We start from the raw sequence: 15847 nt of genomic DNA, 5'->3' as shown, positions 1-15847 counted from the left end.
AAAAAAAAATGAGGAGAGGCTTAGGAACCTCCAGGACATCTTTAAATGTTCCAACATCTGAATTATAGGGGTACCAGAAGGGGAAGAGGAACAGCAACAAGTGGAAAACTTATTTGAACCCTAATAAAGGAGAATTTCCTCAATTGGCAAAGGAAATAGACTCCCAGGAAGTCCAGGAAGCTCACAGAGTCCCAAAGAAGGTGGACCCAAAGAGGAATACACCAAGACACATCATAATTACATTAGCCAAGATTAAAATGAAGGAGAGAATCCTAGAAGCAGCAAGAGCTAAGGGGACAGTCACCAACAAAGGAGTTCCCATCAGACTGTCAACTGATTTCTCAAAAGAGACCTTACAGGCAAGAAGGGGCTGGAAAGAAGTATTCCAACTCATGAAAGACAAGGACCTACAACCAAGATTGCTCTACCCAGCAAAGCTTTCATTTAGAATGGAAGGACAGATAAAGTGCTTCTCAGACAAGATCAAATTCAAGAAGTTCATCATTACCAAGCCCTTATTATATGAAATGTTAAAGGGACTTATCTAAGAAAAAGAAGATAAAAAAGATGAACAGTGAAAGGACAGCAAACTCACAGTTATTAACAACCACACCTAAAACAAAAGCAAACTAAGAGGACAGCTAGATCAGGAGTGAACCATAGAAATGAAGATCTCAAGGAGGGTTAGCAACAGGGGAGTGGGAGGAGGAGAAGGGGGGAGAAGGTACAGATAATAAGTATCATAGATGGCATGTAGAAAATAAATAGGGGGGAGGGCAAGAATAGTAGGGGAAATATAGAATCTAAAGAACTTATGCACATGGACTTGAACTAAAAGAGGGGAATGTGGGGGGAGGGTGTGCAGGGTGGAGGGGAATGAAGGGGGGAAATGGGACAATTGTAATGGCATAATTAATAAAATATATTTAAAAAATAAATAAGGCCCTGGCTGGTGTAGCTCAGTGGATTGAGCGCGGGCCTGCGAACCGCACGATCGCGGTTCGATTCCCAGTCAGGGCACATGCCTGGGTTGCAGGCCAGTTCCCAGCAGGGGACTCATGAGAGGCAACCATACATTGATATTTCTCTCCCTCTCTCCTTCCCTTCCCCTCTAAAAAGATAAATAAATAAAATCTTTAAAAATAAATAAAACAGATGACTCAAGAAGGATAAGACACTTTAAAAAACATTTTGAACTGTAGAGTCAGCTAAAGAAAACTATGTGGCTGCATTGGGAAATCTCTCATGAGTTCAAATTAATCTTCAGAGACATGCAAATCTAGAAAAAATACATATAAGCAAGAACAAATCTAAAATCTTCCATTAGAATATGGTTAGAAAGGTTAAGCACAAAATATGCCTGAAACCTATAAAAATGCTAAAAATGCTGAGGACAGACAAAAGGGCTTTGGTAATGGTTTTAAATGTAAGAGTGAAAATCAGGACAAGAGGGGACCTCTGCTAGAGACATAATATGAACAGATGATAGAAATATATTGATTCGAGTCTATTTTGTACCTAACATTTATATAGAAAAATACCTTGTGTTCGAGTCCATTAAATAAATGTGGTTAGGGGTGAAATGAGGCCCAACACATAGGAAAGAATAGTAAGAGAGCATTAATGTTCTTTCAATGCTTTAAACTTCCAGACCAGATGGATTTTATGTAAGGGAAATGGAGCAAATTCCAGATGTAGTTATGAAACTTCTGTCACTAATCTTTTTTTTAATTTATTTAATCATTGTTCAAGTACAGTTTTCTGTTTTTTACTCCCATCCCAGCCCACCCCCCCAAGTGCTCCCCACCTCCCTCCCATTTCCATCCCCCTTAGTTGTTGTCCATGTGTCCTTTATACTAGTTCCTGTAAATCCTTCCCCCTTTTCCCCCTGAAATTCCCTCCTCTCTCCCCTCTGGTCACTTTCCCCCTGTTCTCTATTTCAGTGTCTTTGTTTTTATCTTGCTTCCTTGTTTGTTTCATTGTTTAGCTTCCTGTTAAAGGTGAGATCATATGGTGCCAGTCACCAGCACCTCCCTCCCTACCCAGCCTGTCACTAATCTTTGAGAAATCACAATAGAATTATCAGAAGAATGGAATTGCACAAATATTTCTCTAATTTAAAAATGTTGTTTTGATTCCCACCCCCAGAATTGTGTGAAATGAAAATCCTCCCAATTGTAGACAATAGGCATCTTTGCATTGATAAATTCCCAATATTTTAATTAATAAATAAATAAGTACATTTATGACCATTTAGCAAAAAATAGTAAATATAAAGTGTACCCTTCATTTAATGGAAATAAATATTGTTAAGATAATTTAATTATCTTTATTAAAAGGGTTACTGGATTGATAGACTGGTAGTGAAGGGAAAACAGGTGGTATAACATATCTAGATTTTGGCAAGACATTAATAGAGTCTCTTGTTTTATCTGTCATATAGGTGTCTCTTTTTTGGCAAGACCATTGCACGTTTGAAACTGTATTTTTATCAAATGTTTCCTTGTGTCCTCTTGCTAGATTTTGAACTTCTTTAGGGCAAAGATGGAGCCTCATTTATTAGTTCTAAGCACATAATAGATGCTCAAGAATCATTTGTTGAATGAAATAATGAACACATCAATGCATTAAAATGATTCAGTAAAGGATGGCTAACAAAGTCAAATAAATGTGTAGCTGGTTAAACAAATCAGAAATGTTCTGATTACCTGTCTTCTGCTTCTGGAAAGATGGAGTAGGTGTACTTTTCTATATTCCTCCTGCTAAGAACAACTAAAACCCATAAGTATTGTATGTAAAACAAACTTAAGAACACTCTGAAAGGTGGAGAGAAGAAGGAATACTGGCTGAGGACCTCGGTGCTAAAGGAACAACATGATGGTGAGTTCCCTGGGTTTTCTTTTTGCCTCATTTATACCAAACTTAAAGCAAAAGATGACAACCAAAAATATGAACAAAGCCAACAAAAGAGATACCCCCATCTCCTAAATCTGTTGTTTCTGGCTAAAGGACAAGGAAGGGGCCAGACCATCACATAAAAAAAAAACTTTTAGATAGTAACTGCTCTACTCCAGCAAAACACCAAAGAAAAACTGCGACCCAATATCTACCCACACCAGAGAACACAGTAAGTGGCAAGCCTAGACTTTACCTTCATTAGGGCTGTAATGTTGTATTCCAAACTCTCCACTGAGAGAATTGAACTAAGGAGAAGGCTGAGTAGTGAGTGAGGACTCTGACCTGAATGGGGAAGTAAGGAAACACACCATTCTCTTTACTTCCTGCATGGTATCTTACTGGATACTACTGGGAGTATGGACTTCTACCCCACCAAGAAGTAACGAAGTACCCCACTACCTCTCCAATGGAGTTGTATCATAAAAGGTCTAGGAGGACAATGAAAACTTTCACTATTATCCTGCAGTCATGATACCATACATTCTCCTACCACTGTGGTGTCAGGGGAGGACATGTAAGGAACCACTTCTACCCACCATTATGAGAAGCCACTCTCAGTGTCAAAAGAGGACTTAACGGGGAACTTGGACTTTGACTCCCATTTGGCAGTAACTAGGCAGCACCCTACTTTGCTTTGGCAGGCTGATGTCAGATAAAGTCAGCAAAAACAGAAGGTTTTAATAAGACACCTATTCTTATAACATCACACCCCAAATACATAGGTTTCTTTTTAAAAAATTACTCATCTTGCCAAGAATCAGGAACATAGTTAATGATAAAAGACAATTCGTCGGGGCCAAAACCAAGATGACAGGAAAGATGAATCACCTGACAATGGTTTTAAAGCAGCCATCATAAATATTCTTCCAGGAGCAACTACAAGGTGGCTTGAAACAAATAAAAAATATAGAAAGTTTCAGCAAAGAAATAAAAAGTCTAGGCAAAGAAACAGAACATTTTAAAAACAATTGAATGGAAATTTCATAAATGAAAAATACAAAAAACTAGAATAAAAAGTGAATTGATAAGCTCAAAGAAGAATGGAAGGTGCAGAAGAAAGAATCGGTTAACTTGAAAAGAGAATAATAGAATTACCCAATATGAAAAATAGAGGGAAAAAATTAAGATAACCTCAGGAACCTCTATTTCTATTAAAAAAACATCTAACACCCATGTTATTAGAATCCCAAAAGAGAGGAGACAGTGGGCAAGCTTAAAAGAGTACTTAAAAAATAATGATCAATGACGATATTAATATGCAGAAAAAAAGTACTAGAAAAAAATCCAGCACATCTTCATGATAAAAACATTCAACAAACTATGAATAGAGGTGCATTCCTCAATCTGATAAAGAGCATCTGCAAAAACCCACAGATAATCATACATAATGGTGAAATACTGAACACTTTCCCTTAAGATAAAGAATATGACAAGAACAACCAATCTCTCTTCTTCTATTCAACATTTTCCCTGCAAGTTCTTGCTTGGGCAATTAAGCAATAAATTTAAATTAAAGACATCCATATTGGAAAGGCATCCTTTTATAATAACATAAAAAAGCATAAAAATCTTGGAGATTGCCCCGGCTGGTGTGGCTCAGTGGATTGAGTGCCAGACTACAAACCAAAGACTTCCTGGTTCGATTCCCAGTCAGGGCACATGTCTGGGTTGTGGGCCAGGTCCCCAGTAGGGGGAGTGTAAGAGGCAACCACACATTGCCATTTCTCTCCTCTCTTTCTCCTTCCCTTCCGATTTCTCTAAAAATAAATAAATTAATTAAAAAAGCACATTTGTGGGTGAGCTTGACCTTTAGGTTGGGTGGCAGTATGAATTGACCAAAACAACATTGTATGAGCTGCTGTGTGGGGGCTGATCCACAAAGTGGAATTCACCCTAGTCCAGTCTGGTGCCTGTTGAGTCCTATGGCACTTGTGGAGCTAAATGGGTAGTGCTCTTTTGTGATCTGAAGCCAGCCACCAAATATGTTGATTCTGGGGCCTCTTGGGAGTGACTCTGGTGTAGGTCAGTGTCAGATGCTGCCTGACTGGCCAAAAAGCCAATATTTCTTGCAATAAGTTTTCTTTCCCTTTCTCTCTCTCTTTTCCTTTTGAAACTTTTATAATGTGAGTGTTAATATGGTTGATATTGTCCCAGAGGTCTCTTAAACCATCCTTATTTTTTAAAGATTTTATTTATTTATTTTTAGAGAGAGGGGAAGGGGTAAGAGAGAGAAATGTCAGTGTGTGATTGCCTCTTGTATGCCCCCTATTGGGGACCTGGCCTGCAACCCAGGTAGGTGCCATGACTAGAAATCAAACCGGCGACCCCTTGGTTCACAGGCCTTCACTCAATCCACTGAGTTACACCAGCCAGGGTTCTATCCTCACTTTTTAAATAAATAAAACAAGCTCTGGCCAGTTTTATTAAAGAAAAGTTTTGCATGATTTACTTTTCTCCAGTCTGTTCTGTCATGCCTCTAATGATATCAGAATCACCTGGATCAATGACAGCCAGTGTGCACACTCTGTAGTACTTTCCACATACTGTGCCCAATTAAATATTATTGCCACTGTAGTGATGGACATTGGTCATGGCCAACATCCTATATTACTCTACTTCAGATTTCCTAAAGGCTAGACGGTTGTTGGCAAGAATGACCAGTTTCACTTTGTCTTGTCTGATTATTTTCAGTGTCTGCTTATGCCCCAGCTTTTCCTTTCCAATTTTCATAACAAGGTGGATCCTAAAGTTGATTGACTCCAATGATTCCCAATCAAGAGTAACCACCCATATGGCCAGGAAGCAAGACAAGCACTACCCTAATTTTTTTTTTACTTCTGTTTTATTTTTGCTGTTTGGGTAATTTCTACTACTTTGTCTTCCAGTTGGCTAATATGTCATCTACTATACCATCTAATCTTCCGTTGAACCCCTCATTGTAGTTATTTGATTCTTTACTTCTATTTTTTCATATATTCTAGGTTTTTGTTGAAGTTCTCACTGTGTTCCTCCATTGTTCCCCTGATTTTGGCCAGCAACTGTATTACCATCACTTTGAACTCTTTATGGAGTAAGTTACTAACCTGTTTCTGTTTTTCCTGTTTTTTTTATCTTGTTCTTTCATTTAGAACATATTTGTCTCCTCATTTTGTTTGACTCTGTGTTTGTTTCTATGAATCAGGTGAAACAGCTGCCTCTCTCAGTCTTGAAGGAGTGTCTCTTGTTTAGATTATATATCCCTGGTGGCTTTGGCAGGCTAGCTGGAGCTGTAGTGAATATGGGTGGGGGAAGTTCTCCAGTGTGGGATGTACCACACTGGAGCCCCTTTGTGGGGTTGGCTGGAGCTTGAGCTGGAGCAGGCAGGACCCAGTGGAAGACCCAGGGCATGCCATGCTGGGGATGCCTTGGCAGGCTAGCTGCAGCAGGAGTGGAAATATTCTTTTGGGAATCTTAAGGCTACCTTGGCAAGCTTGGAGCTGTATATCTCTCCTAGTGTTGGAGCAATGGTCTTGTGTAGGAGATGTCACATGGGGTCCAAAGTGCAATCCATCCTGACCACCAGAGCTGGGTGCTCAAGGGGTGTCCCCTATATGACCTGCATTTCTGATTGGTTCTCGTGGGGATCTGCAAGTGGAATGAGTTTGTAGCTGCTCTCCTATCACATTTATCAGTACCATGAGTGACTGGGGGTGGAGTAGGGAATATCGCTCACCTGCCACTGTTGGCAGGTATGAGTGAGAGTGCAAAAATGTCACCTGCCAGTGTCAGCACCAGCAAGTTAGAGAGAGCCTATTAAAATGGTGACTGTCACTATTTTGTCCCTGGATAGAGTCTCAGCAGACTTCTGTCCCTCTGGCAGATGTCTCAAGATCAGCAAGTGATTCTTTGTCACATATTGTCTGGACTCGTCTCAACCTGTTACTTTTTGCACTGGGTCCTTAGGCAAGTGGTTCTACATGCAACTCTTTAAAAGTGGGGTCTTGCCATGGCTGGTGTAGCTCAGCGGATTGAGCACAGACTTGTGAAGCAAAGGGTTGCGGGTTCGATTCCCAGTCAGGGCACATGCCTGGGTTGCAGGCCAGGTTCCCAATAGGGGACACATGAGGCAACCACACATTGATGTTTCTCTCCCACTCTTTCTCCTTCCCATCCCCTCTAAAAATGAATAGATAAAATATTTTAAAAAGTGGGGTCTTTCCCTGGCTCATGTGGCTCAGTGGATGGGGCACTAGCCTGTGAACTAAAGGGTCTCCGGTTCAATTCCCAATCAGTGCACATGCCTGTGATGTGGACCAGGTCCCCAGTAGGGAGTGTGCAAGAAAAAAAACCACACATTGATATTTCTCTCCTTCTCTTTCTCTCTCCCTTCCCCTCTTTAAAAAAATAGATAAAATCTTTAAAAATTAAAATAAAAGTGAGATCTTCATTCACTGTACCCCTATTTTTCTCCTGGACATGAGCCCTACTGGTTTTCAAAGTGTCCTTCCAATGAAGGACCCAAGGCTTGGATTGCCTGATGTGGGGTACAAATCACTTGGTCCTCAGGGAGAAATTCTGTTAGTGATTGTCTTAGAGATCCCTCCCAACTGTGAGTCCCAGCACGGATTTTTGGTGAGAGTATGTCTCTGCCACTCCTACCCATCTCCATATGGCCCTTTTATCCTTTTTGTGGAACAGGCTTTCAGGTTGTTTTGAAGTGCTTTTCCAGGGGGTTTGTTCCATATGTAGGTATATATTTGTTGTGTCTGTGGGACGTGTGTTCAGGATCATCCTAACCCACCAGCTTGAACATCCTTCTCAAGACCTATACTTTTTTGTTCCCTGTAAGCACAATATGCTTCTACAGTGATATGTGGCTGCAAAACAATGCACACAGTCATAAAAGGCCACACAAATTTAGGGTACTTTATTAAGACTGAACAGACAGTTTTCTAAATATGTGACAGAAAAAAAATAGTATCATAAAACTTTACACTGGTCAAACCACATCTTTTATATTATGTTTAGCTCTAGGCATGACCTTTGGAGAATGACAACAACAAACTGGGGTATATTTAGGGATGGTAAAAAAAGAATGGTAAGGGATATGGAAATGGTGTCAGATAAGAAAAGGTTGTGGGAAGTAAAGATATGTTGCCCAATGCAGAAAAAAGATGGAATATAATAGTGGTCTTTAAGTATTTGAAGGACTATAAGGCAGACAAGGAATTATATTTATTTTGCATAGTTTCAGAGGAGAGAACTGGAACCAACAAGTAGAAGTTTCACGATACATTTGACTTTAATATAAGGTAAAATTTCCTGACTATAAACATTGTTTAATAATGGCTGATGCGTGACATCATGTATTCCATTTTAGTGCAAGTTTTAAAGCAGAGGCTATATGAATATATTAGGGTGGGATTCTGTATTGTATGGAACTTGGTCTAAAATATGAAATACAGTTTTTCTAAAACTTCAGAATGGATCTTTGTGGAGGGAATGTCAGGGATAAGGCCTGACTCATGTTTTCTTAATGGCACAAATGATTCTGATACAAATGGTTCAGAATCCCATTGTGAGAAACATTGCCTAATATATTATTAAATAGTAAGTAATATACAGAGGTGCATGTTTCTTCTGAAGTGAAAATAATAAATTGGCCAATATAAGGAGATGAACAAAACTTTGGCCATTTTGAAATATTCTGTTAACTATAAAACCTTTTAAATCACCAACATGATAATATCAATCTAACCCATTAAAAATGCTATAACTCTAGGAAGAAATTTCATTAGTTTTTTTCCAGAAAAAATTTTATTATATTTTATTGATTATGCTATTACAGTTGTCCCATTTACACCTTCACTCCCCTCCACCCTGCACACCACCTCCCACCCACGTTCCCCCCCCCCTTTAGTTCATGTCCATGGGTCCTACATATAGATTCTTTGGCCTCTACTTTTCCCATACTATTCTTATCCTCCTCCTGTCTATTTTATACCTACCATCTATGCTACTGATTCTCTGTACCTTTTCCACCCTCTCTCCTCCTACCACTTGCCTGTTGATGACCCTCCATGTAATCTTCATTTCTGTGGTTCTGTTCCTGTTCTAGTTGTTTGCTTAGTTTGCTTTTGTTTTTGTTTTAGGTGTGGCTGCTAATAATTGTGAGTTTGCTGTCATTTTACTGTACATACTTTTTATCTTCTTTTTCTTGGATAAGTCCCTTTAACATTTCATATAATAAAGGCTTTGTGGTGATGAACTCCTTAAACTTGACCTTATCTGGGAAGCACTTTATCTGTCCTTCTATTATAAATGAAAGCTTTGCTGGATAGATTAATCTTGGTTGTAGGTCTTTGGATTTCATGAGTTGGAGTACTTCTTTCCTGCCCCTTCTTGCCTGTAAGGTCTCTTTTGAGAAATCAGTTGACAGTCTGATGGGAACTCCTTTGTAGGTGACTGTCCCCTTAGCTCTTGCTGCTTCTAGGATTCTCTCCTTCATTTTAATCCTGGCTAATATAATTATGTGCCTTGGTGTATTCCTCTTTGGGTTTCCTGGACGTCCTGGGAGTCTATTTCCTGTGCCAATTGAGGAAATTCTCCTTTATTATGTGTTCAAATAAGTTTTCCACTTGTTGCTGTTCCTCTTCCCCTACTGGTACCCCTATAATTTGGACATTGGAATGTTTAAAGATGTCCTGGAGGTTCTTAAGCCTCTCTTCATTTTTTTGAATTCTTGTTTCTTCATTCTTTTCTGTTTGGTTGTTTCCCTCTTCCTTCTGGTCCACTCCACTGATTTGAATCCCAGTTTCCCTCCCATCACTGTTGGTTTCCTTTACATCCTCCTTTATTTCACTTTTCATAGCCTTCATTTTTTTCATCTAATTTGTGACCAAAGTCAACCAATTCTGTGAGCATCCTGATCACCAGTGCTTTGAACTGTGCATCTGATAGGTTCGCTATCTCTTTGTTGCTTAGTTGTATTTTTTTTTTGGAACTTTGATCTGTTCTTTCATTTGGGCCATTTTTTTTTTTTGCCTTAACCTGCCTGTTATGTAGTAAGGCGCAGAGCCTTAGGTGTTCACCAGGGCAGGGCAACCCAGTCACTATGTTGTGATGCTATATGTGGGGGCGCAGTTCCGAGAGGGAACAATGGTACTTGCTCTGCTCTTTGCCAGATTTAAGTCACTTCCCCTACCTCCCCCACGCAAATTGGGCCCTTCTGGTGCTGATTCCCAGGTGGGTGGGTGGGTTTGTGTACATTCTAGAATCCTGTGGGTCTCTCCAATGAACAATCCTGTGAGGTTGAGACTTCCCTCTCCCCCTTTGTTCTTCCTGGTTTATCTGCATATGAATGTGAGACTGCCCTGTCTGCCACTGCCGTGTGGGCTAGCTGCAGCCTTGCACACACTGTTCCACTAACCACTGCCTCACTGGACCCGCTACCTGCCGCCATGCTGAAGTGCTCCCAGCCCTGGATGCCCAACTCCACCCGTCCTACTGATGTGGATGAATGTGTCTTTTTTAACTCCTTGGTTGTCAGACTTCCATACTGTTTGATTTTCTGTCACTCCTGGTTGTTTTTTCTTTTTAAATTGTTGTCCTTCTTTTGGTCGTTTGAGGAGGCATGGTGTGTCTATCTATGCCTCCATATTGGCCGGAAGTCTCATTAGTTATTATTAAAGACCAAACAGGTATGCAAAACACTGTGTGCAGTTTTCAAATATGTTAGGGAAGATAAACTTTCCTTAGACCTTTCTAGGTTCTTTGGCTGGAGTCAACTTAACACAAGACAGATTAACAGGAGAAAGACAAACTTAATGATATACTTATGGGAGCCCCATAAGTACAATATTTAAGGCCCAAGGACAAGTCGAGCAGGTGGAGTTTATATGCCTTCCTGAGATAAGAGATGGAATAGGGGTCTGTGATTTCAAAGGGAGGGAAGACAATTCAGAGGAAGACAGGAAGAGCAAATGTTTGGTAAACAATGTTGGTCATGTCTGTAGACACAATGAGACACAGAGAGGACTTTGAATAAACAGGAGGTACTGAGCATTCCCCAAGGTTCAGGACAGCCAGCCCATATTCTCTGTAGTTATTTCTGATAATAGTTTCCTTCCTGCCTCAGGCCCCCTATCTAAACCCTTTTAGGCAGTTAAAGGGGAGGTAATCAGCTCTTCTTGAGTTCTTTTGGCCTTGATTGTCTTTAGCTCAATATAGTCCACATGCCAAAATGGCACATTCTGGACAGACGTGTTCTGGACCCCTTCAAATAATATGTATTCCTGCTTTATTGGGGGGTGGTCTGGGGGAGCTTATTTGGCAACAGTGATCAATAGCAACTGAGTATTTTATTTAATGTTCTGGAAGTCCTCAATTTATTTTAAAACTTTAACGTATCTTCGAGATATTCTTTTTTCTTTTTTAAAAAAGGACTCCGGCATAACCAGCATTCTTTGAATTATTATAGGACAAATAACTACTGGCAGGTAAATTATTCACAAGAAATTAAGTATTACCAGAGAATTCAAAAAGACCTTTGGTTTTCCTTTCTTTAAATTTGCAAAAGAAAAGCAACTAAAGAATTGGAAATGAAACTTGAATACTGATGTATTACTTATTCTTGTGCTATTTGGAAAAAACTCATTATTTTTACTTTCCCACATGTACTTTCTCACCACCATTAGAGCTCAAATTAAGGGAAAAATAATTTCTTGCAGTGTATGTGGAAAAGTACTTGATTAACTCAAGGAAAAGAAATTGCTTAAAATGAAGTTAGTTTTGTCCTTCCGTGCATGTAATTATTTAAGTATTTAGTATCACTATTTTTGTCTGCATTTATTCCTTTTTTAATTAGTTGTGAATGAAACATTTATCAAGAGTTCCCTCTTCCACTAAGTTGCAAAGGGTCTCACCTGTCCAAAATTCTTGAAGCAATTTTTCTCAATGCCTGTGTTTTGTCCCAATCCCTCAGAGTTCTGTGAAGTGCCAGATGACTGCTAATATGATAAACAATGTATCGGTGACTTCTGAAGTCATTATCCCCGAGGGAGTAACATATGAACAGAATTGTTGACTCTGGTAAATCCATGGAAGAGAGAATTCCCAACAAATAGATCCTATTGGCTCTCTTCAAATCACACTATTTACCAGTCTTTTCCTGCTCATTACTAGATTGGTTTGGTGAGTCTCTGAGCTTTGAGTGTGAGCATCCTGTCTCGAGTAGATATCCTTCCCTGTACTCAGCACCTTGCCATTGGAGTTTGTAGAGAATATTTCTGTGACTATACAAAAGTATCACGGACTGGCCTGAAATCCTAAATAGTTGCTATGATTCTTGCTCTAACTCACCAAGAAATGTCTTCCCAAGAGTGTGAAAGAGAATATTGGGCACAAAGTCCATGAATTCATGATTTTTTGTCAAATTGGTTTTGGGCCACTGAATTAATGTAGCAGCTGAAGCCAGACACTTCCTCCAGAGCCATCAACAGTTTAAAAAGGGATGAATCTGTCCCTAAAGCAGAGCAACTGAATGGTTGCAAGAAAAAAATTCTTACCCAAGAGAATGATATAGAATGTGTCAATTTTTTGGATGATCTTTTATAGGGTGATCAAGAGGCTTTCATTTAGTGAATACATTTGCTCACTCAGTTTTGGAGAGTCGCCCTTCATTTATTCTTTCCCTTTGGAAGTACTTTTGAGTGCAAATTACAGCTATCAGAAGCCTTGAACTGAGAGGCTATTATTCTCCTCGCTCAGATTAAATTAATTTTGAACAGTTTAATGCAGCATGTCCGAGCGGCAAGTCCAAATGGTGTCAAATCTATTTCTCTGCTTTTTTAAGCTGCACCTTCAAGGGCAATATGATTCATGGTGAATGTGTTCTTCTAATGTCTTGCTAAGCGTTATTATTTTCTTTCATTTGCAAGTCATGAGGCTACAAATGTTAACCATTCTCCTCCTAACATTGTATAAAGAATGCATGATTTAAGCCAGGCTGATTTTCCAAAAGAGAGCTTATTACATTTACTTGCTTTGCAAATGAAATAAAGAAAAAAATACTCTGGATCAAAGCAAGAAGTTTAAAAAGCTAATGAAACATTAGAAAGAGAACTGCTTTGAGAAGCACTGGGACATCATCACTGTTGTGTTAAAAAGGAATTATTTTGATCTGGGCTTATGTAATAAAATAAAGGGGTTTTAATGATTGGCTATATAATTCTGTTTGTGTTTTGCAGAGTTGCAAAAAACAAAAACAAAAAAAGGATATAAATTTATTTATCTTCTCTCTTCCAGTTCAGGCAATCTACTGTCTCTCCAGTATTCACTCTATCTAAAGTGTCACTGAAATGTGTAATGAAGTTTTCTCTGGGTTATTGTAGAGCAAACAGTCAAAGGAATGCCAATCGATTAATGACAGTGTAGAAGATGTGCTTTAAGCAGCTAGAGGTTTCAAAAACCTATCAACCTTGTGTCTATGTAAAGTACTTAAACTGTACAGTCCAGGACAGTGTTTTCTATAGCTATATTCACTAGTCCCATGGATTAAGCAAATTAATGTTTTCAAAGCTTTTGAACAAAGTTGCATGAAAATCCTATATTGTAATCTTCCTATGATAAGCACACTGCTCTTGCCATACTGCTTTTTTTAACAGATGAAATACATGTACATGAATTTATTAACTAAATAGAAATGAACAATTTGATACAGACCAAAAGATAAACATACTAATATGTAGTAATTGTACATACATATACACATATACACACGTGTGTATATGTGTATATGTACTTACAACATTGCTAAGAGTATTTGAGCCCTTTATCTTTAGTCTATATCAAAACACAAGAATCTGTAACTCATGAAAATGTACCTGAGATTCAGGCACCACATTTGGAGAAAGACACCATAGTAATGAATAACATGCCTACAAGTGATGGGGCAAGGGATGGGGGAGAATGAGACCTAGAGGGGCTGCCATATTAATACATACTAAGAAGGTTAAATTTTAATTTTTTTAAGTTTTTTTTAATCAATGTATGGTTGCTTCTCATGTGTCCCCTGCTGAGAACTGTCCCTTCCTGGGAACTGGCCTGCAACCCAGGCATGTGTCCTGACTGGGAATTGAACCATGATCTTTTGGTTCACAGGCCCATGGTCAATCCACTGAGCTACACCAGCCAGGGCAGAAGGTTAAATTTTAATTTTTAAATACAGAGGCTGAAATCCAAGTTTGTAAGCTAATGAGGGGACAAAGTGAATATACTAATATACAAGAAAAACCATATGATCATTTCAATAAATGCTGTAAAAAGATTTGACAAAATATACTTCTGTCATACATTCTTAGAAAATTAGGAATAGAAGAAAGCTTCTTCATCCAATGAAGGGCACCTATGAAAACTTTACAGTTAATGTATCTAATTGTGATGTATTCCATCATAATTGTATGTAAAGTACATGTATGATGGATGCTTTCGCTCTAGTATCAGGATGAAGACATGGATATCTACTTTCACCACTTCTCAAAATTTCACATGAATGAATCTCAAAATAAGTATGCTGAGTGAAAAAAGCCAGACAGAAAGGGTACATGCTGTATGAGTTTGTTTGTATAAAATTCCAGAAAATGCAAAGTAATCTACAGTGACAGAAAGTAGATCAGTGCATGCTAGAGAACAGGAGGAAGGAATTGCCAAGGGGCACAAAGAAACTTTTTGGGGTGATGAATATTTTATATGGATATATTTCTTGATTATTGTGATGGTTTCATGGGTATATACACACACCAGGGGTGAACCCCCAAAAAAGAATTTATTTATTAAAAATTGAGTATTTTTACATGCTTAACCTTCAGTCACCTTCAAAGTACTCTCCATTTGATGCAATACACCTTTTGAGATGTTTTTCCCACTGCTCAAAACAGTTTTTCAACTCTTCGATTTTGATGCCTTTTAGTGCTTCTGTCATTTTTGTTTTCACCTCTTCCACATTGGCAAAACGTTTCCCTTTCAGGATAGTTTTCATCCAGGGAAACAAACAAACAAACAAAAAAGGTGGCTCAGGGTGAGATTGGGTGAATAGGGAAGGTGGGGCACAGGTGTCATGCTGTTTTTGGTCAAAAACTGCTAACGCTCAGTGCATTGCAGGCAGGTGCACTCATAAATCACCCATCAGGAAATGGGCAAATGCACTGAAAGAGTCCTAAAAAAAATTCACTGTAGCCAAATGCAGCCTCTCACAACATCAGTGGGTACCTTGATACAGATCTAGAGCACCCACCTAGTGGGGGAAGTCTGTACTACAAGGGACCCACCCTCCAAAAGATAATTCTGGGTTTTTTTGTGTCCTCCCTCATATACATATGTCAAAACTTCTTAAATTGTATACTATAAATATGTTCAATTTCTTTTATGCCAGAAGGTTCAGGAACATGTTACCTCTTTCCCAATTAGCAAAAGAGTCTGCTTCTTAGATAACTCAAACATACATCTCATTAGTTAGACTTATTTGCCCTGATAGGCATAACATTAGTTATGCCCAGAGCCTTCAACCATTTACACTATCTTTGAAAAGGATATGTAACTTGTACCAATTACAGCCTAGCTCTAGAGCATGAAATGGGGTTGATCCAACCCAATTACATGGTATCCAGGAGGTAGATCAGGTTGAGGTAAAAGGATGTGAAAACAAGAATAGATTTTATTCTAAATGTGATTAAAAGTCATTGGAGATTTTGAGAAAAGCTGTGATATGATCAGTTTTACTCCAAAGAAAAGATTACACTGACTGCAGGAAGAGAGAGGAAGCAGAAAGATTAGTTATGACACATTTTTATATCCAAGAAAGAGAGACTGTGGTGACTTAGATGAGGATGAGAGGAGTGAAGGTGAGAATGAA

At 38.8% G+C, this 15847-nt stretch overlaps 1 pseudogene; it reads right to left on the bottom strand.

The window, feature by feature from the left end:
* Positions 1–5403: 5403 nt before the first annotated feature.
* LOC119057290 (60S ribosomal protein L30-like) lies at positions 5404–10399 on the bottom strand (annotated as a pseudogene).
* Between the last annotated feature and the right edge of the window lie 5448 nt (positions 10400–15847).

Source organism: Artibeus jamaicensis, unplaced genomic scaffold (genome assembly GCF_021234435.1).
Source record: "Artibeus jamaicensis isolate MK-2021 breed Jamaican fruit bat unplaced genomic scaffold, CSHL_Jam_final contig_240, whole genome shotgun sequence".
NCBI classification, from domain to species: Eukaryota; Metazoa; Chordata; class Mammalia; order Chiroptera; family Phyllostomidae; genus Artibeus; species Artibeus jamaicensis.
Note: the sequence above shows the minus strand (reverse complement) of the source record. Positions and strands in the feature narration are given on the sequence as shown.